The 21489-nt window shown below is 40.4% G+C and overlaps 1 protein-coding gene across 12 annotated transcripts in view; it reads left to right on the top strand.

The window, feature by feature from the left end:
* Window positions 1-21489, top strand: part of Sorbs2 (sorbin and SH3 domain containing 2) — a 194703-nt gene that overhangs the window by 17218 nt on the left and 155996 nt on the right. For all 12 annotated transcript variants that reach the window (XM_059244801.1, XM_059244816.1, XM_059244809.1 and 9 more), the window contains exon 2: window positions 11365-11503. The gene's annotated coding sequence lies outside the window, so the exon portion shown is untranslated. The remainder of the gene's footprint in view (window positions 1-11364; window positions 11504-21489) is intronic.

Genomic DNA, 21489 nt, shown 5'->3' on the forward strand with positions numbered 1-21489 from the left:
TCTTTTTCATTTTTTTTTTTCAAATTTTATGTGCATTGGCGTTTGGTCTGCATGTCTGTCTGTCTGTCTTCTGTGTTTCTGAGGGTGTCAGATCCCCTGGAACTAGGGTTACAGACAGCTGTGAACTGCCATGTGGGTGCTGTGAATTGACCTGGGTCCTCTGGAAGAATAGTCAGTGCTCTTAACTGCTGAGCCATCTCTCCAGCCTTGAGTTTTAAATTCTTAAAAGAAAAATGTCATCAAGTATTGCATCAATAACTAGGATGGTACATTATGATTTCTCCTTCAAATGACTCTGTTGCAACAAGTGAATATATTCTGAAGACACAATATAAGTTTGCCTCTTTAAAAGTTAAATGAGGAGAATGTAAATGAAATAATTTGTTATATTTACATAATTTCTTATGAAATCAATTTAATTATATTCAATTGTATATGACTACTAATAACATATAATGTAGTCTATGTAGTTATATAATGTGCAAGGTATTATTATAAATATTTTATCATTCATTTGACAAACTGTATGTTGATAAATAATGAAGTTATTATGTCTTTATTTTTAATAACTCCTTCATGGAAACTGTAAACTCCGAGTAGCTTTCTAATTAGTTCATCTGGATAAAATGAGTGAGATAAATGAGAACAGGGTGTTCTCTACAGGGCTGGTTAGAAGAAGGAAATCAGCTCATTTCCTCTAAATAAAAAAAACTATCTATTGGTTATCTCAGGGTGGCATAAAAGTATTCCTCAGAAATAGACCTTAGGCTGATTTTTGAAGATTAGAAAGAACATTAGTTATTATTTTAACTGAAGGATGAGAAAAAAACATCACAACAAGTTTGACCTGACCTGGTCTGAATCAGTAAGTCAAACACCTGAAAGAATAATTGGAGCCCACAGCCTGTAACCCTGGAATCCTGTACACACTAGCTCATGTTCTTAAGTTTATAGGTCGTGGTGTTCGTTACAACTTGAAATTTCCAGAACCTTTGTAGCTACCCTAAATAGAATGTGATGCCTAAGTCCAGTTTGGAGGCTCAAAGGTGTGTTTAAATGTGTGTGAGTCTTTTAAAGAGGCCAAGTGGGTAGGCAGATCCTAATCAAGTAACACGAACATGGAGTTCATGTTACAGAACGATCGAGCCGCCAGAGCTTACAGTTCAGGGTGAGTAAAATGATGGGCACCATTTGTCCTGGACTGCCTGCTTCCTCTTCTCTTACCCAGCACTGTATATACAAGCCCAAGGCCAACCTGAATTCTGACCTCCTTATCTGTCTTTGCAGGTAAGATTCATTACATGGTATAACTTTTAGACTTAACCAATAAACAAACCACAATAGAATGCTATAAAATTATTGCAGCTGCGAGTTTCTTTTGTGTTTCCAGAAGCATTTGACTAAGTAATGCTCACATTCACAGAATTAATTTATCTCTAAGAATCACTTTTTTTTCTAATTATCCTACATAACATCTTCTCCTTTGATAACTGATTCTGAGTTCATTTTGCCCTACTCGAGTGTCTTTTAATGCCTTCATTAAATGTGCCTCATTTTCAACCTCAATGGCTCCAAATTTTGTCTTTCTCTTTAGAAGATGTTCTATTCCTCCTGTCTCAAATTATTGCAGCTCTCACCGCCTCTGCTGTTGGTGTCTCTTTTCGTTCCTCCATAGAAGCCTCTTTTTGTTGCTCCATCAAAGCTAGCACCGGATACTTAAATGAACCGGCTGTTGTGCCCAGCAAGTTCATCAGGGTTTGAACAGCAAGTCTCAATCAAGACTGCTCCCCAGCAAAGAAAGCAGCAGTTGGCACTGGAGCAGCCCTGGTACACATGGCACAAATCCACAGGAACCTTTGGGAACACTAGCCCATCCCAAATAAGCGATTGGTGCTGTTTGTGGCCTTCTGTCTCAGATGGGAACAATGTTCCTCAGATTCTCATTCAGTACTGTTTTCCTATATAGTCATCCTTCATACTCTAATTTTCAAGATGTGATGGCTTGTTGGTTTTGGATGTTTCTTCCAGCCATTATTTCAAGAATATATGAAAAGTAACCGATACTTAAAGTTAGAATTGGTCCTGGAAGTCTAAAGAATGTGCAGATTTGTGAGGTGCTGACTTAGGAACAACATACTAAGTGTATCTATACGTGTGTGTGTGTTTCTTGGAATTTGCCATAAAAAGTCATAAGTTCTGAAGGTGGAGACCCTGTCAGGGGAGACACAGAATATAGGAGTAGAGGAGTAGACAGGAATTAGAAGTGAGGTTCACACGAAATGCTTCTGAGTTTAATTAAAGCAGACAGTACTCATAGAAATCAAGGTCCTAAGGAAATTACCATCTTTCTACAAAATAATAAAACAACACACACAGATATATGACAATTCCACTTCAAGATGTTGTTTATAACACCCTCAGATAATATGACCATCAATGTGACAAACTTTTCCTGTCCTTTACAGACTACCTCTCCTCTCTAAGTCCTGTGCAGAAAATGGTTTTTATTTACCATTTATTTAGATTTCCTTTCTAGTGTGTCTATTCAGTTAGCCAATATCTGTTTTCACTTAAGTCATCTTTTATTCATTTTTGCTGTTTTTTTAAATTTTCCTTTTATGTCAGTCCTTTATTTGAGCATATATTCACCCATCACCTATAGTGACCAGGTACTGTACAAAGAGCTAGCTATATTCAAGGTTTTTTGCCTTTATTTATTTATTTATTTATTTATTTATTTATTTATTTGGTCGTGGTGGGTGATGGGTAAACATACTTACAGCCCACACAAACAGGGCTTACAGGACTCAGTTCTCTTCTCCCACCATGTAGGTACCAGGGATGGCATTCAGATTGGCAGGCTTGGCAGCAAGTGCTGACCTGCTAAACCATCTCACCAGTCCTACATTCGAGTTTTCAAAAACAAGGTCTGTCTTCAAAGAATTTACAGTCTATTAGGACAACATCAAATGGCTGCTGTGATAGTAAATAGCTACCATGATAGTAAATCTCTTTCTACAACACACTTACTTGGAGTCACTTTTCACAGTCTCATTTAATTCTCTCAAAACACCCTCCAGCAGGTAGACACTGTTGTCTGCGTTTTCTATTTTATCAAGTAACTCCCCTGAAATAGCACGCTTTGCCACTGGGGAAGCAAAGGCCGGAGCACAGCACTGCCTGATTCTAAAAGGCTCCACTCCTCACGTTGGGCAAGGTAATCACCACTTTAGTAGACAGATCTTGGACTTCAGCTATCATTAGTTATAATTATAGTCAACCAACATAGGTTAGTGTGTGCTTGTAACAAGATGCCCAGGGTTATAAATCTGCAGAGGGTATGATAGATTCACTTCTGCTTTCTCCAAGCCGTTCCTTTTGATACCAATAACATTCCACTTCAGCCTTCTACTTAACATATGAGATGATAATGTCATTGATTTAAAGAGACTATCCAATCAACCGCAGGACAAAACTGAGGTCGAGATGAGAATTTCTTAATTCAGTTGCCTGACAAGTCCATGAACTCTTATTTAAAATTAAAAGAGGAAGAAACAAAACGCAGAATGTGAGCTGTCCGAAATAAATTATGAGGAAATTAAATTCAGTATCCAGGTGGGTTCAATCCATTTCACTTTCCCATCAGCAAACTAAAAGTGCTTAAATTTTTGTAGCCAAATTATTACATTTGGAAAGCATTTTTCTATGTAGCTTTTGAAAATCCACTGTCTAATGATTACGGTGTGCCAGGAGTGATTTCTTCTACAGTGTATTTAGTCCCCTATAAAACGCTCTCAGGTCATGGATTGTAACCCATTTCCAAAGTGAAGGAATTGGGGCTCCGATGTGCCAAAACAAGGAGTTTAAACAGTGCAGAAGGAGAATTTTAACTCAGAACTATGCTGAGAGGCCATACTTTTAACTACAGCACTGTGTGTCACCAAAGTGATAAAGATAAGCCACAGCAATAACCACCGCTTAGGCAGCACCCACTGTGTGCCAACGCTGTCTGAATAGCTTTTTCACATGTCAACTCACTGGACTTGTATGGCAATCAAAGGAGTAAAATGCCGTGATGATTCTTATTTTATTGTTAAGACATCTGTCATCTCAGCACAAGCTAGAGTCACCTGAGATGAAGGAAAACTCAATTGAGAAAATACATCCATAAGTTGGGGCTATGGGCAAGCCTGTAGAGCATTTTCTTAATTAGTGATGGGGGTGGGCAGCTCAGTCCATTGTATGTGGGGCCATTCCTGGGCTGGTGGTCCTGGGTTCCATAAGAAAGCAGGCTGAGTAAGCCACGGGGAGCAAGCCAGTAAGCAGCACTGCTCCATGGCCTCTGTATCAGCTCCTGTCTCCAGGTTCCTGCCCTGTTTTTTAGTTCCTGCCTTGAGTTCCCTCAATTCACTGTGATTCAGGATATGCAAGTTAAATAAGCCCTTTTCTCCTCAAATTGCTTTTGGTCATGATGTTTCATCATAGCTGTAGAAACCCAAAAACAACATCTAAAGCACATATTATCAAATTTCCTATAATAGTCAGAAACAACTGTCAGATTCTACAGTAGCAGCCAGGTTCCTTGGTTCTTAAAAATTATAAAGAAAAACAAAACATGTTTGTGACTCCCTGCTCTCAGATCAAATGTGTTATCATTTATCTTTATTCTTCAACTAAGGTATTTAATCAGAAAACACAAACAAACAAACAAACAAAAGCAGGAATCCTTAGAATCGTTCCTGTGTACGTCATCACGTGTATCGAGTTCTGGGAAACAGTAGACTTTCTCATCCGGGATAGCTGTACTTCAGTCATGAGTGGCAGCATCCACAGTTCTGAGAAAGTCACAAGTGGAACTGTTGTTACCGGCCAGGAATAAGTCTTCAAACTGTCTTTTCTGTAACAAGGAAAAATTCCATCTTTCAATTGAGATTTTGAAAGCTTGGGTAAGCTACGTAAGTGACCCTGTTCAAAGTTTTCTGAACAATGACCTGGCCATGTCCACCAAGAACAGGATAAACACTGGGTTCCTGTTCTGGGTTTCCTGACAATTAGTGCTGTGTTCTTAGTCCTCTTGGCATCACTGGCCATTAGCTGTAGAGTTTAGAAAAGCCGAACACTTTACTGCATTTAGAAAAAAAAAAAAAAAAAGAGAGAAATATATCAAATGTTGAACCCGCTATGGCTTTAGGCATCTTGAGTGTATTTTCCATGCCATTCTTTACTCCAGTGGGCCTGAAACCTAATGCAGTGGCAGCTTTGAATGCTAGTGTTGATATCTAGAAGTTACACTTCTGAATCTATTTTTACGTGGTATCTTAATGGCAGGGCTAATGGTCCCTGCTATCTTTCAGCCAGCCTGATGTAATAAAGTTGTTCTTAGATGGTTGTGTTTACTGAGTCCAGCTTCAAGAAACAGGATAACTCTGCATAGCTCTGAAAGCCTCTGACAGGCTGGATTTGCTTCAGACAAGGAGCTCAAGCAAAGGCAGTCTAGTATGGGTTCACCTCCATTATCTGGCCTTTAATGTGGGCTTCCTGAGAGAGCAGGTCATCCCAGTCCTAACAGGAGTACAAGGCAAAATGGCACAGGACCGAAAGCAGCCTGCTGGGGAGAGTTTGTGCAGTTATTGTGTGTGTGTGACGTTTTCCACGTTGTGTAGCTTATTAGCCAGGGTGAATACAAGGAAGTATGGGAAAGCAAGTTTCTAACCAGGTATGCTCGCCAGACTCCTTTGTAATGAAGGAAGCAGAAAACGGGTCCTCGGCATGTAGTAAGCAGTGTGGCCCACAAGCATGTTCTAAAACATAATAAACATGGGATGTTTATTGATGGGTGCAATAAATATGGAATGTTGATTTGATTGTAAAAAGCAAGAAAGAAATAGACTCAAGGAGGATCTTTAGGCAAAATAATCTTGAAAGAAAGAATCACTTGATGAGAAAATACTGGCACTGGCTGCTGGGGAAAAATGTGAACAAACTAAGTTTTAGAACAAACTTAGTTTCTAAAACTAAGATGTCTCACAGCTGTCTGGACTCACCACTGGCAGGTTGGACATCCTTCCCTGTCTGCCTCCATAAACCAGTCTAAAATGGTTCAGCCCAGAGGACATAAGGGAATATTCAACCACCCCATTATTTTTTGTAAAATTGAGTTAAGGTCACTCATTTTTTAGCATGTCTCCCAAAGAGTTCATTTCTGCAGTTTCCTTTTGTGATAGAACCATTGTTGGTATTTGTAGGAAGTTGACTTTGCTGGCTAATACTGGCCCTCCCTGGCTTCTTTGTGCAAGGATGTCAGGAACATGAGAGTTTTTTTTGTAGGTATACTGCAGTAGACAAAGGAACTGTGAAAATCTAGAGGTGATTTGGTCCTGGGCATCTAGCACGAGGGCCTTGTCTGTCCCATCTGAGAATAAAGGGACTGATAGAGAGCATTGAGCTAAAGGTAGATCTGTACCTGTGTGGATGAGCATGCCAATGGGCCACAGAAACAGGCAGGAAGGTTTTGCTTTAGGGAAGTCATAACACGGACAATATACTTTTATGTCCAACCTACATTCATATGGGGAGAAGTTTTTATTTTATTATGTACTTAATAGAGTCTGTTTGTTTGACGAATCTTTTTTTTTAAGACAGAATCTGGCTATGTAGCCCAGGCTGGCATTGAACTTGCTCGTCCTCTAGGTCTTCCCTTATGCACCCCCAGCCCTGCTGACTTTTGAATACTGGCAAACTAGTTTTTATACTTGACCCTTATGATTTATAAAGACTTTTCTAGCATTCTGTGTAGTGTGTATGTGTGACTTTCTGTGTATTGTGTGTGTGTGTGTGTGTGTGTGTGTGTGTGTGTGATATAGTGGGAAAAAAATCAGTCTCAGTTTCTCCTATACACTTACTTAAGAATAACCAACAGATAAAACTTATGAGACTTCAAAAGATACGTGGATTTCTCCCACCAGCCAGCACCCTGCCAGTTCAGAGTGGATGATACCTGGGCATCCTCTACTCTAAGCCAGTTCTGACACTCTCTGGAGTCTGGATTCTAGAACGTGTGTGACACCCGCCCCCGCAATAGAAACAGATTCTAGTGCTGGTAAGGACTTACAGTTTAGCTCAGAATGCAAGTGCAGAGGAGGGCTTTGTGAGTGATCAGGCCCTTGTCTTGGAGTTCAGTTTCCCAACTTCAGGCACTGATTTTTATTCAGGGCACAGCAGACCTGAGAATGAGCTGATGGATACTTACTGCACAATGAAACTAAGAGCAACGTTTTTCTTGCCCACACTTCACTTTGACGAGGATGGCGGCGGAAGCAAACCATCGTGCCCAACTTCAGCTGTATTTTACAGTCTCTTGTACGCCTTCCTTTAATTCAGTTTTATCAGATTTCTATAGTCTCTGTGGTAAGAAAATCTGATTGACATCCTTTTCAATACATTCTTGAAATCCGTGCCCATGTTTTGGATGTTCTTGCTGCCTCAAACACTAACGCATTTGCCTGAGAGAATGAAACCTTGTTCTCTTGGATTAGACAATGTTGCTAAGCTGAGGAAGGCTACAGAAGCCTTCAGGTATCCTGAGTGCAACTCAGTTTTCAAAGGGGGTGGGGTGAACTCTTGAAAACAATATTCCTGGGAAAATGACATCTGCTTCCTTCCTCCTCAGACCCTCTCAAATAATAGGGTATGATGAGGCATCGACTGAGAAGTCTTGAGTCCTCTTGAGAAAAGAATTTTTAAAAGTTCCAAACTACATGAATTGAAAGTTGCACAGAAAAATTCTTGAAACTCATCATGCTATCTAAAAATAATTGCTAAATGTAGCCACACATTAGCCATGGAGCCTGGAGCCATTACATGTTTTCTAAATTTACCCCCACAAAAAAACCAAAACAACAACAACAACAAAAAACACCTGAAAAGTAAGGCCCCGAGTGAAAACTGGGGGTAGGGGGTCATCTTGTTTGTCTCTTCTTTGTCTCTGTCTGTCTGTTTTGCTGTGCTAGGGGATGGACCCAGAGCCACCTCTGTGGTATACTGGTGCCATGCCATAGAGCTTCAGCCTGAGTGGAAACCCTTGAATGGTGCCAATGTGAGCCCAGATGTTCTTTCCAGTGGGGATTTATTTTTATGAAGTTCTCTGGAACACCAAGCCCTCTGGGGCCACTTGCAACAGTGAAGAGTATATTTGAAAGGCTGATGAGGTTATTAAACTCAAAACCAGCATATTCGTTTATTTAGGGTGGTACAGCGGTATAGGAAAGAATAACAAAAAGTCTCTCTCTCTCTCTCTCTCTCTCTCTCTCTCTCTCTCTCTCTCTCTCTCTCTTTCTCTCTCTTTCAAATCATATATCTGCCTTACCAGTGGTTCTAATTGGGGTGTTATGTGAGTTAACAAGATTCTCCCGTGGGGTATGAATACCCTCTAGGACAGTTTGGTCTACGCAAACTGTGTCTAAGTAGGCATGGTTCTAATGCAACATTGATCTCAGAACCATCTAGATTCTTGCTAAGCATTTGGGAGGAGAAAAGAAAATGCCCAACTGACTGGCCTTTCAACATTTGCTTCCATTTTGTGCTCACCAATCTCCTTTGGAACGCTCATTCATATTCCAGCATCGGAAGCCTATTTTGTGCTTACACAGAATGTAAGATGCTCAGTTAGTACTGAGGCAACCGGCCCCACTTTGGATTTTCATCAGGTCCTCAGGTCAGGGTCCGACCTTCTTTCTTAGAGCCCACATTTCTGCCCAGATATTTTACCTATTGTTTCTCACATCTCCAGACAAAGGCAGAGGTTCACTTATAGTCATTGATGGATTATTCGAAACTGATTTATATTAAAAAGAAAAGAGAATATGAATGAATGTAATTAGTATTGCCATTGAGATAAAAGTCACAGTGGTTACATGGAAAAGACAAAATAGTCTACCCTTTACCGTTTTAAAATATGCTTGAAGTTTAATTTGCTCTCTGGGATGCCAAATATGTTGGAAGGAGCTGTTTGGATCCTGGCTCAGGATCTTTGGGAACAAAAGAGACTTTGGCGAGACACAGGGTACCACAGGATTGATGTTAAGTGGAAGCAGGGACCAGACCCATAACCTCTTTGGGTGCAGATTTTGAGGTAACATGACCATGCAGGTAAGACTGAAGCAATGAGTCTTCCCGTGGGGTTAGCGTGGGAAGCAGGCAGCCGGGAATGAAAAATCATAGCTGACTTAGTACTCAGATCATCCATCTTTATTTGTTTCATTAACACTTATAGTTTCTCAAGGAGCCACATTTAAAAAATGTTTCTTTTTGTAAATAAAATATTGTAAAAAGAAAAGAAATAAAAATAATTTTAAGAAACTTGTCTGGGAATAGATCTCAAATCTTTATTGGTAGAATTGTCATTCAAGAAGTAAAACAAGTATCTATTTTAAACTAGTAGTTAAGTAATGCTTGGTAAAATAAGTCTATTTAGTCAAACAGAAAAATGCAGTATTCTATAATGGCATTTTAAAACTGGTAAATATTTTAAAATCAAAGCTAAACTTATTTAAGGTTATAATTACATACCTCAAATTTAAGTCAGGTTTTTCTTAAATTAGAATAGCTGCATCATTTTAGTATATGGTGAACTCAGCTGAAATATTTCACCATTACAACACACACTGAAATGACACATGACACCGCTCTCCACCATGCTTGGCCCCCTATGTTTTTAAAAGCCATTCCCCATTGTCATTAATGCAACCAAGGAATTGTATTTGTCTCAAAACAAAGCACAAAACAGCTGGAGAATCTTCTTGTAACGCTTGAGTAAAGCATTGCTTTCTGACTCTTCACATGTTTCTGTGTTGCCGGATACATGGGGAAAAAAAAAAAAGATTGAGGGAATTCATCGTCATAGAATCAAGGCTTTTCAAATAACGTTGCAGTATTTGCTTGGTAGGGCCACCGCCTTCCATTCCCAGTGGAAGTGCTGCCTAGTTCTTTTATATAAGCTAGGGGCTTCTGGGAAGAGGGGACCGTAGTTGAGAGATTGCCTGTGGGCACACTTGTAGGGCATTTTCTTAATCAGTGATTGATATGAGAAGGCCCAGCCCACTGTGGGTGGGGCCACCCTTGGACAGGTGGTCCTGGGTTACTCAGGAAAGCAGGCTGAGCAAGCCAGTGAGGATGATTTGTCCGTAGTCTTTGCTTCAGTTCCAGGCTTCAGGTATGTGCCTTGAGTTCCTGCCCTGGCTTCCTTCCATGAAGGACTATGATCTGTAAGATGAAATCAAGCCTTTCCTCTCCCCAGGCTGCTTTTGGTCATGGTGTTTATCACAGCAATAGACAGTAGCTAGGACAAGTGGCATAGGGAAGGCCTGATGGAAGAAGTGTGCACACACAGTCCTTTCCTTCGGTCTGGGTAGAAAGAGACCTTGGCTCTGTTTTTACTCTTACAGCCTGAGTATAATAAATCTTTAGATGCCAAGGCAATGTTGATCTGCCCATTTTTGTATTCACAGAGTTCCCAGCCTATGGTGAGCTGAGAAGTGCTTGCCACATCCATTGAATGAATTGCCACAAAGTGAACGAATGCAGGAATACAACTTCTAGATTGTGGCTATTCATTCTGAAAACAAAATAAAAGTTCTCTAAGTTTGCCCATCATGGTGACCCAGAGTGAATGGTTATTTTCCCCCCGCACTGGGCTTGTGGCAGCAGAAGCTTCTCTGCAGCATGTCATTGGATGGTCCCCAGCCTTAGCCAATAGATAAGAAATGTCATCAGCTTAACTCAGTAGCTTTCAAAAATAGCATAGTTAAAGTGGACGTGTAGGTGTGCGCTAGAAAGAAACCATTTGCCTGTGGCCTGGTAGCTGATGTTCCTACCTGAGAGATCTAAAACGTTGCCTAAGACCCGTTGTGAGCAAGCAAGAGGGTAATCAGAAGTCTCCTTGCCGTAGTGTCTTACTTTCTACTGATCCGGTAAACCCTTCTGAAAACCTCAGGGGTGGAGCAAGGTGCTGTGTTCCTTTAAGATTCAGTCAAATCTGTGTGTGTGTGTGTGTGTGTGTGTGTGTGTGTGTGTGTGTGTGTGTGTGTTTTCAATAGCACTTTCAGTTTCCCTCAAAATTTCAATGAATATTTGCACAATGAACCAAGTTGTTGTGGGTTTCCTGGTTCGTGTTGGTTTTCCCCCCCAGGGTGGGGGTGGTGATTCGGGCAAGGCATTTTCATCCCTTTGCAGACAAGTCCAGCTGCTGGTAATGCTGAAAATAGCTCAAATGCTCTCAGGCCAGAAGCACCACCCAGCAGCTGAAGTTCCTTGCCTCTCTCGTTTGCCTTCTCTCCTGACCCCCAGTCCCCCTTTTCCTCCCTGCAGACGCTTGGATTGGACTTAATCTCAAACCTCTGGAGGTCAAGACCTTTTAAAAAAGGCTACATAAACAATCTCGACACGGAAAAGGCTCCTGACTTGCGCTTACTCTGTTGGAGTAACTGTGAAGTTCAGCCTCTTCAAGGTAAGGTTTTTGCTCTGGAATGACTTCTTTTCTGGTGTGGTCATGACTAGTGTCTCTAAAATACCTTTTTAGTGAACATAGGAGGAAGCCAAGGGAGTCCCAGGTAGACCCTGTGTCCTGGGATGCAGTGGCAGCATCGTGCGTTTTTTTGCAAGTGTAATTGTAAACTTTGCCTAAAGCCCTCTGTCCCGGGTGGCTGCCGCACAGACACTCCTCTTGCTGAGCACTGCCCCAGAGTCCTCATTACGAGTGACTGCCACAGAGGTGAGAGGACCTCTAGACACCATCATTTCCTTGTTTAGACTGCTTTCTTATTTTAACCTTCTAAAAGTATTCTTTAAGCAGGATGCAGCCCACCTGAGGAGAGACTGTGTATTAGCGACTGCCCTTGACAGACAGTGAGGTGGCTGTATTATAGTGTGTTCCTGTCTTAAGCATGTTATTCACAGCTGGTGTGAAATGGAAAGAGGTTTGGGGGACTGGATTATTATCATCGTCGTTATTGTTATTGTTGGGTTTTAGATGTCTAGTGCACTTTGGGGTGACTGATTTTGAGAACCCCTTCCCCAAGCTGAAGTTTAGCTAAGCTACTCTCTTAGGAGGTATATTTTCTGACAGGTTTTTTGACAGTACACATTTTTTGGATAGTATTCTGGCTTCCCCTCCCCCCCACTTATACTTGTACTTGACATTTTGAGAAGTACTTTGATCTGTGGACTTTAACCTCAACCACACCATTTACTTTGATTGTGAGTATTTACTATGTTCAGTAAAAAGGCTTTTTCCCCCGCTCAATGCTTTGATAGCAATTCCTTCAGATAATTTACTAGCTTAGCGTCTTTTGCCGCTATGATTGAGATTTTATTTCTAAAGGAACCTGCAATTTAAAGAAAAATGTTCTCCTGCAAAGCACCTTCATTACATTGACTGTCTAATACAGTGGTTCTCAATACAATGCCTCAGGTTGTGGTGACCCCAATCATAAAATTATGTTCATTGCTACTTCATAACTAATTTTGCTACTGTTATGAAACATAATGTAAACATCTCTGTTTTACAATGGTCTTAAGACACCCCTGTGAAAAGGTTGTTCAACACCCCCAGGGGTCATGACCCACAGTATGAGAACCACTGTTCTAACGATTCATAGCTCAGGATATCTAAAACCAAATATCAAGGACAGTTCACAGAACCAATTCTGTCAACTCCGACTGGAGTCTCTTGCTTCCCCCAAATTACCATGTGCCTTGAGACCTAATTGTTGCTTTTGAAAACATGAGCATGGAAATCCTTGGCATTTCAAGATGCTTTTTACCAAAAGAGTTTTGGTTAAAAACAACAAAAACAGAAAAACATGTATTTCAATGGCATGGTGATCTTTTGAGTAACAAAAAGAATAAGACAAAAGAAAAAGGCAGAAGAAAAAAAGAAAAGTAAAGTAAAATAAATTAAAAAATAAAATCTTCAGTAGCCAAAAGTTTTAGTGAAACTTCTTTGATGTGTGGGATGAAGAATTTAACGAAACAAAAATTCCTTCTTAAAATGGATGAAATCTTAACACATTTACTAATCGTTAATCACTTTAAAATGTTGTCTTGACTTTCAAAACCTCATTGCAATTGCTTCCTGCTCTTTTCTTCCCCAAAGCATTGACTATTTTCAAAGCTCCCTGTGAGCTACTGTTCTGGGTACCCTTGGTAATATGGTTCCTGTTCTGTTGGAGGCTAGGAGCCTAATCCAGTCAGGAAGAGGCTGTGAAGTCTCAGACTGTGACTCTACAGAACAGAAGTCTGTTCTGTGACCCTTGTAAAGAAAAGAAGCCAATAGCCACCAGACAGGACTCAGGTGGCATTGGGAGGGAGCATGGAATGTTCCTCCTCAAGTAGAAGCTCATGGAGTTCTCCCCTCCAGCATGTGGATTATAGTAGGAAAGCCTGGAAAAGGGTCAGCATCATCGCCTTGCTACTTGACCTCTTGGAATCTACATTATAAAGAACACATCAGTGGTCTTATTTCTGTGAACTGTCAACTTGTGAGTCCCCCTGCTACTCTGAGCGAGGGCTTCACTGCTTCCAAGGACCTCTGAGGATCAGGGATGGTCCCTTTTAGCAGGGGGAAGGCTTGGTGAGCAGTCCCAGGTACAGATATGTTCCCAGAGCCAGCAGCAGGGCCGTTAGTGCAGATGCAAAATCAAAGACATCGGGGGGGGGGGGGGGGGGGGGGGGGGGGAAGGAAGTATTCGAGATGGGAGACTGTGATCCCATCCTAATGAGCCATTCAGTGTCCTGTTTGCCCCTTCTTCCTCATGCCCCTCTGTTTTATTTTACTTTGAAGCATTGGGTTGTTCCAATGTGAAACTCAAGGAGAAACCTAGCCAAGGCCACCGAGTTTCACATAGGCTACATAGTATTCTACCTGGACTTGCTCGAAACTCAGCCCGTGTTTGCCAAAAGTTTCATGAGTGTCAGCAAGCCTGGATTGGAAACCTAATCCGAAGCCAGGTGACTCCTGGTGACTTAGAGGCTTTGTTGTGTAAGTACAGAAGTTGCCACACAAGGGCACTTCTTATTTCTACGACTTCTACTGTAATTCCACGTGCAGACACAGTTCTTTCTATATATTCTGTGACATTTTAAGGACAAGCGGAAGTCTAATATGAACTTCTGTAGCTGTGGTATTTAAGCGCTGGCAAATAGAAGCCTGCATTTTAAATTCCAGCCCAGTTTGAATCACAGTGGTGTGAACATGCTGGTATAATTCAGCTAAAGGAAGGAAGTCCCAAGAGAGCTATGGAATGTCTTTCTTTGCTTAAATATACCTCTGTGCTTGGGAAGAACAAACAGTAACATTTTGTCCAGGTCTGTCCTTCTGACAGTATGCCTTTTGTTCCCTTTCCAAAGGTGCTGTCAAATATAGTGGTGGAAAAATAATAAACTTCCCCCAGATATGTTTTCCCTGCCTGCTCAGTTGATACACTGGTAGGGAACATTGCAAGTATTGAAACGTTTGCTACTGTTGCCCTGTAACGTAAACTGAGAATAAAGGGGTAGTCACGAGGCCAGCTTCTCAGAAAGGTGTGGCCACCCAGAGCTGCTGTGTATGTGAACAGTCAAAGGGGACCTGGTTATTAAAGTGTGTGTGTGTGTGTGTGTGTGTGTGTGTGTGTGTCTGTCTGTCTGTCTGTCTGTCTGTCTGTGAGGGTGTGAGAGTGTGTGTATATTTGTGAGTCTGAGTATACGCATGCACATTTGTGTGGGGGAGGTGTGTGTGGGTGCGGGGTGTGTGTGTGCTTATGTACATATGTGTGTGGAGGGAGGAGAGAGGAAAATGGGTTTGTGCGACAAATCTATGACCTCAGAAACAAAAGTGATCAAGCCCCAGACCTGAAAACATTCCTTTGTTGGTCATATTAATTTTGTTGGCTGCATGTCAAAATACTTTTGGTATTATTTCTCTCATTAAAAGCAACAAGCGTTAGGATTCCAGACATAGTAAATAATCCCCCAATGAAAATAGGACCACTTTGGGAGAGTCACGTACTTGTAGAGCTTTGATGGGTCAGTCTCAGAAAAATCATCATGATTGAGGCCATCCTAAGATGCAAAGTCACCCAGAAAACTAAGATTCAACTTGACATTTTCTTAATTGGACAGTGTGTGATGCCATCTGAAGACATTTCAGAGAAATGAATTGGTGACCTCAATAAAGATTTGGTTAGACTAAACTTACTGACGTTTATGAATACAGACTCCTGATCAAATTAAATTCCAGAAGATTTCTTTTTGGAAACTTTAAAGTCAGTTTTAAATTTAACAAATTGTACTTTTATTGAGGATAAAGTTTATATCTTGCTATATCACTGTTGTTTGATTTGACACTACAGAAAGCATAAAACATTATAAGATAACAACAGCAAAACTTGGACTAATATATGTAGGTTTAGCCCTGGCTTTACTATTCTTGCTGTGAGATTTATGGGCATATAAGAATTTGAATAGTCTTGAATTAGCAAAATGAGAAGAAATTGCTCAAATCCAGGTCCTAGAGGAAACAGCATGAAACAATCCATATTATCCTACAAAGAAGAATACTATTAAATGCACCCTGGCACAGGAGTTTAATCTTTCAGGCAGGTCTGTCATCCATAATATTCATAAGAAAAGAGCAAAGATACCATACCAAAAATGAATGCCAAGGTTATGTATGTGCGCATGTTTCTCTAGATCATTAAACAGCTTTTTCACAAATGTCTTCAGCTGTCATTTAAGAATGCAAATATCTCTGAATTGAAAATCATTTTGTGCTTAATTTGCTACAAGAAATAAATGAGCCATTTCATACTTATATATTTCCTAAGGATATATTACAAAAGCCTAAGTTGATATAAAATACATTTTTCTTCTTAAGCAGAAAACAAAAAACAATAATGTGGTTCAGATCAGGTCAAGATCAGAGAGTTCCTCCCAATAGATCAAAAAGGATTATTTGCACAGCATAGATAATGCACTCATCTTCAGAAAAGTCATCAATTTAAACCAAATACGGATATTGAAAATAGGAAACAATGCAGGGGCTAAGCATGTAAGTCATCAATGATAGAGCATCTGCCAAGTATGTGTGTTACCCTGAGTTGAGGTTGATCTTCAGGACCATCACAGGAGGAGAAAGGGAAAGAAGAGGAATTAAAAACCACTTTAATCCTTATAATACCCACATCCCATAGTCATTCTAGAGTCTGCCTGTCTCTCTGCCTTTTACACTGATGTGCACATTCCTTTTTGAAATACAGGGATTACTGTAAGGGTACAGGGGGCCTTCTCATTGCCACTCTCATTCCTGGGCTTTCTCCTGAGGAATCATGGAATGAGGGATGGAAATGAACCTCTGAATCAGCCCTAAACTCACTGGGAAGTGTTGGCCAACTGGTCTACCACCTAGGGTTACAGAGAGAAAGGACCAGACTGGAGGAGAAACTAGACTGCCCTCTCCCAGGAACTTGACAGAGAATTCTCCTGAGTCCCCAGGTCCCATTATATTTTTTTCTTTCTTCTAAGACCTTCTCTTATATTTTCCTCTGCCTTTGTTTAGGAGAAACAGAGATCTCTCTTATAAATTGCCATTCTTGAGCTGCTAATGGAGAGAAGAGGTTCAGACAGCTAACTCTGCATTTCAAGATCCACACATATTACAGAATTAGCCCATAACCTCTGACCTAGGAGATGATGGGCATTTGGGTATTACAGGAGATTTGTGCTTTATAACTACTGTTGATGGATTCACACTAAAATGCAAATAGACTGAGCAAGATTTCCATTTATACTTTTTATTTTTTTATTAAGAGAGTTTCTATTCATTTTACATATCAACCAGATTCCCACTGTCCTCCTTTTTCCCACCCTCAGGCTTCCCCCCAACCCACCCCTGATTCCCACCTCCTCCAAGGCAAGGTCTCCCATGGGGAGTCAATGACATCATGAGGTTTGCAGGCAAATGGATGGAACTAGAAAATATCATCCTGAGTGAGGTAACCTAGACTCAAAAGGACAAACATGGTATGTACCCACTCATAAGTAGATACTAGATGTAAAGCAAAGGATAACCAGACTGCAACCCACAGTTCCAGGGAGGCTAGCTAGTAAGGAGGACCCTAGGAAGGATGCATGGATCACCCAGCGATAGAGAAATGGATGAGATCTACATGAGCAAACTGGGGGTGGGGGAGTAATGGAGGGCAAAAGACAGGGGAATGAGAACTTAGGGGAGCGAGAGGTTTGAGCTGGAATGGGAACAGAGTGGGAGAACAAGGAAAGATACCATGATAAATGAAGACATCATTTATATTTTTTAAACCAAACATTTTAGAACAACTTTATATTTATAGAAGAACTATGAATACAAGTGTTATCTTATGTTCCATGCTTATCAGTACAACTTACATTAAACAGTATCCCACTATAATTAATGAAGCTCATTGATGATGATATTATTTTAACCAAAGCCCATGCTTTCTCCTTCTTTGTACCCAATGACCCTCCTCTGTCCTGGGATCCTGTCCAGACTATCATATTACATGTAGCCATTTCTCCTTAGGCTCCTCTTTGCTATGACAGTTTCTTTCCTTGTTTTTGAGAGCTGTGACAGTTTGGGGAATACCTGTCAGGTATTTTGTAGACTGTCCTGTTGAAACTTCTCATGTGTTTTTCTCATAATTAAACTCGACTCACTGGCTTGGGAGAGGGCAACCTCAGACCAAGGGTTCTGCTCATCAGATCACGTGGGTACATGCTATCAGCAGGGCATAGGGCTGCTGATGGTGTCCTTGACCACATGGCTGAGAAAGCACTCAGTAGGTTTCTTTTCCTATAAAAGCACCTTCTATCCCCTTTCTATGTTTAAGTTAAGTACTGTTTAAGTTTTTAATCACATTGTGGTGATAAAATATAGGATAGAAACATCTTCTGGGAGGAAAAGTTTAACTTGGCTCACAGTTCCAGTGGCTATAGTCTATCACATGGACAAGGCAAGGCAGCTCCCTGGTGGGGTCATTTGGCCATTGTTGCTCACATAGTGACCAGACCAAATAGCAAAGAGCCAGAGGGGATAAAACCTTCAAAGGCTCACCCTTTGTGGCCTGTGTTATTAAATAGGCTCTAGTTCCCAAAGGTTGACTTTCTTCTACAAGGAATATTTGAAACTACTAATTTAAATCTACTCATTTATTCATGCCATCATAAACAAGTGGACATCTGTTTTATACTTTGAGTTATGCGATGCTCAATATTGAGATCTGAATATTAATGGGTGAGATAAAAAATCACCAAACAGACAAGCTTCTGGTCATGTTTGTGAAAGACTGTCTAGGTTAGGTTAAATGAAGTGTGAAAATCCACCCTAAATGTGGCAGCACTATTCCATGGGCTGGGACCCCAGACTACATAAAAAGGAGAAACCTAGAATTCATCACTTTCTGCTTCCTGTTTAAGCATGCAATGTGACCCTCCATCTCCTTCTCCCTCTACGTCTCTCCTGCCATGTTGGACTATATCACTTCTGTTCCTGTAAGTTGCTTTTGTCACAGGATTGAGATAGTAACTCATGCAGTTCCGTTAATCCATGGATATATTACTTTTTCTTCTTTCACATTATTCCAATTTGGGCCTCGGCTTTGTCAAATGATGTGGACATCTCTTTGACATACTCCTATCATTTTAAGGTTTTACTCTGGTACCACAAAATGCTCCATATTCATTTGGTGTATTCACAGATCCACAAAACCGCTATTTCCTCAAAGACCTCCGGTTACTTTTATTGAAGGAGAGCGTTGGTGAAACCCAGAGCATTCATTTTAGTTTTTGTGGGAAACATTTACAAATTATAACCAGTTTTAACTTTTATATTACATAAAAAGGAAAACGTAGGCAAAAATACAAGGAGTCCAGAAAAGGCATGAATATGCCTATTCTATCAAGAAGCAAGGGTTATGATTAGGCCAGCTGAGACAACCTGTTAGTACAGCAAAGAGAAGTATGTTAATAGCTCAATGCAGTTAATATTTAAAGTTCTACTCTTATGAAAAGACAATTTAGTATTAGAAAGGACAGAATGGAAAAATCCATGCCTACCTCATGCTAACGTTCATTTGCACCTGAACTTTGACAATGGCTGAACTGACTCAATAGGGAAGCAGGTGTACATTTGAAAACAGTGTTTGAGGGCCTAGGGGGATGGCTCATTAAGGAAGTGTGAGGAACTGAGTTCATATCCCCAGTACATACATAAGTGGGCAAGGCAGCCTGCCTGTAATCCCAATGCTCTAGAGGCAGAGAAACGGTACCTAGCATGAGTTGGCTAGCTACATTAGATGACTCACCAGTCTCCAGTTCAACAAGAGGCCATTTCTCAATATATAAGGTGGAAGGCAATGCAGGAAGACGCATGATGAAAACCTCTGACTTGCACACACATGCTCACATGCAAAGACATATGTGACCACAAACATGAACACATGCGCACAACCTTATAGCACACATACACATGTTCAGTGGGGGGGGGGGGGGCGTGGTAGAGCATATATTTTTAAAGCACTGCACTTTGGTTATTTTTAACTATTGAAAATGCTGCTCCAAACCCAACTTCTTAATTGTTCTTGACAGGCATTCAACTCAGTGGTACCTTACTCATTCAAATTTGCAAACCCAAGAAGTTTGGTGACTTAAAATTTAGTCACAATCGGTACTCTGGTGATTTGGTTTTGTTTGAATTGATTTTCAGGTGTTTAATTTTAAAAACACCCAAGAATGTTGGAAAAGCCCTATGAGGGTGTTGAAGAGCTCAGTGAGCATGGAATCAAATAGTTTCCAAATATAGACTTTTCACTTTTTAAATTTAATTTTATGTACTATAGTTGTGTGTGTGTGTGTGTGTGTGTGTGTGTGTGTGTGGTGGGGAGGGGGTACATGCATGCATATGTGCACACACACACATACAGGCACATGTGTGGACACACACAGGTGGACCCATGTGTGGCATATGTGTAGAGGACAGAAGACAAGACATGTTTCAGAAGTCAGTTCTCTCCTTCTACTTTACTGAGGCAGAGTCTCAAGGTAGTAAAGTATTGCTGATGGGGCTGGTGCCTGCCTGCTCAAGGAAGGCTTCATTTCTGAAGTAGGAAATGGCCCTTGCCCCACAGCACAGGAATGTAACACACCTATGTTAATGAGAAGCAAATAGCATTCAACATATCACCTCCCCATCATAGACTCAGAGGAAGAAAACTAATAGTGTTTCTAACATAAAATTAAATTGTTGGCATTCTGTTTTTATAAATTATGATTGTTTTTGTTCAAGACAAAATAAGTCCTAAGTTTTGAAGGAAAAAAGTTCCTAGGCTTAATATGTACATCACTAAAATATGTGGCTTATAAGAAACTAAAAAAATGAAAATAACAAAGTGAGCAACATTTTGGGAAAAGAAAAGCTTGGGGTTTGTTTATTTAGTGTGTGTGTGTGTGTGTGTGTGTGTGTGTGTGTGTGTGTGTGTAGGCCTGTGTAAGGAGGTCAGAGATCAACCACAAATAGTATTCCTGAGGAGCCATCCACATTATTTTTGAGACAGAGTCTCTCTCTAGGACCTGGGCCTCCAGATATGGCTAAGACTGGCTGGTGAGCAAGTTGTGGGGCTCTTCCTGTCTCCACCTTCCCTCCAATGACAGGCTTTTTATATCGGGGCTGGGGTCCAGCTCAGGTCCTCATGCCCGTGTGGTGAGCTCTTTACTAATGGAACCATCTTCCCAGCTCATTAAAAAGATTTTTTGGTTGTTGTTTTATTTTTTGATAGCTAGTTAAGTATAAAATATGTTACCATTTATGCTGGCTTTGATTCACATCGTGAATATATTTAATTTGATGAGTTTTGTTGAAAATTGGCACTCACTCTCTTTGTCTTATGTGACAAGCTCTAGCACCAGATGAGCCTAAAACAAAGTGATAATTGTCTTGCTGAGGTGAGAACACTTGACTGTTGTGAAATATTTACCCTCCTTATAGAATTTTATCTATTTCTGTTATAGAAATTCAAAAGAAGGCTACCAGTCAGTTATATCTACACAATACACAATAATTCCATGTATTCACAAATATCCTTTTTCTAATCATTATTCTGAATGAATGAGGACATATGTGTCATAAGATGCATTTCACAGCAGACCTTTTCATAATGTTAGTGAATATTAAAATTGAGTACATTTAGTACTCAACTGTACTTACCAAATAAGAATGGCTTTATTTAGAAATTTATTAATAACATACTGTTAATAGTGACCACAGATAACTACTTTAATGTCTTAAGCAATTTTATATTCCTTTAATGAAATACCATCACAAGATTTTTTTGTATCATTTCAGTTGTTTATTTATTTTTAGCCCTTTTACTATTTGATGATGATCATACAGAGTTTGTGATTTCAAACTTTATACTATGACTA

The sequence above is a fragment of the Peromyscus eremicus genome, chromosome 17 (genome assembly GCF_949786415.1).
Source record: "Peromyscus eremicus chromosome 17, PerEre_H2_v1, whole genome shotgun sequence".
In the NCBI taxonomy this organism is placed as follows: Eukaryota; Metazoa; Chordata; class Mammalia; order Rodentia; family Cricetidae; genus Peromyscus; species Peromyscus eremicus.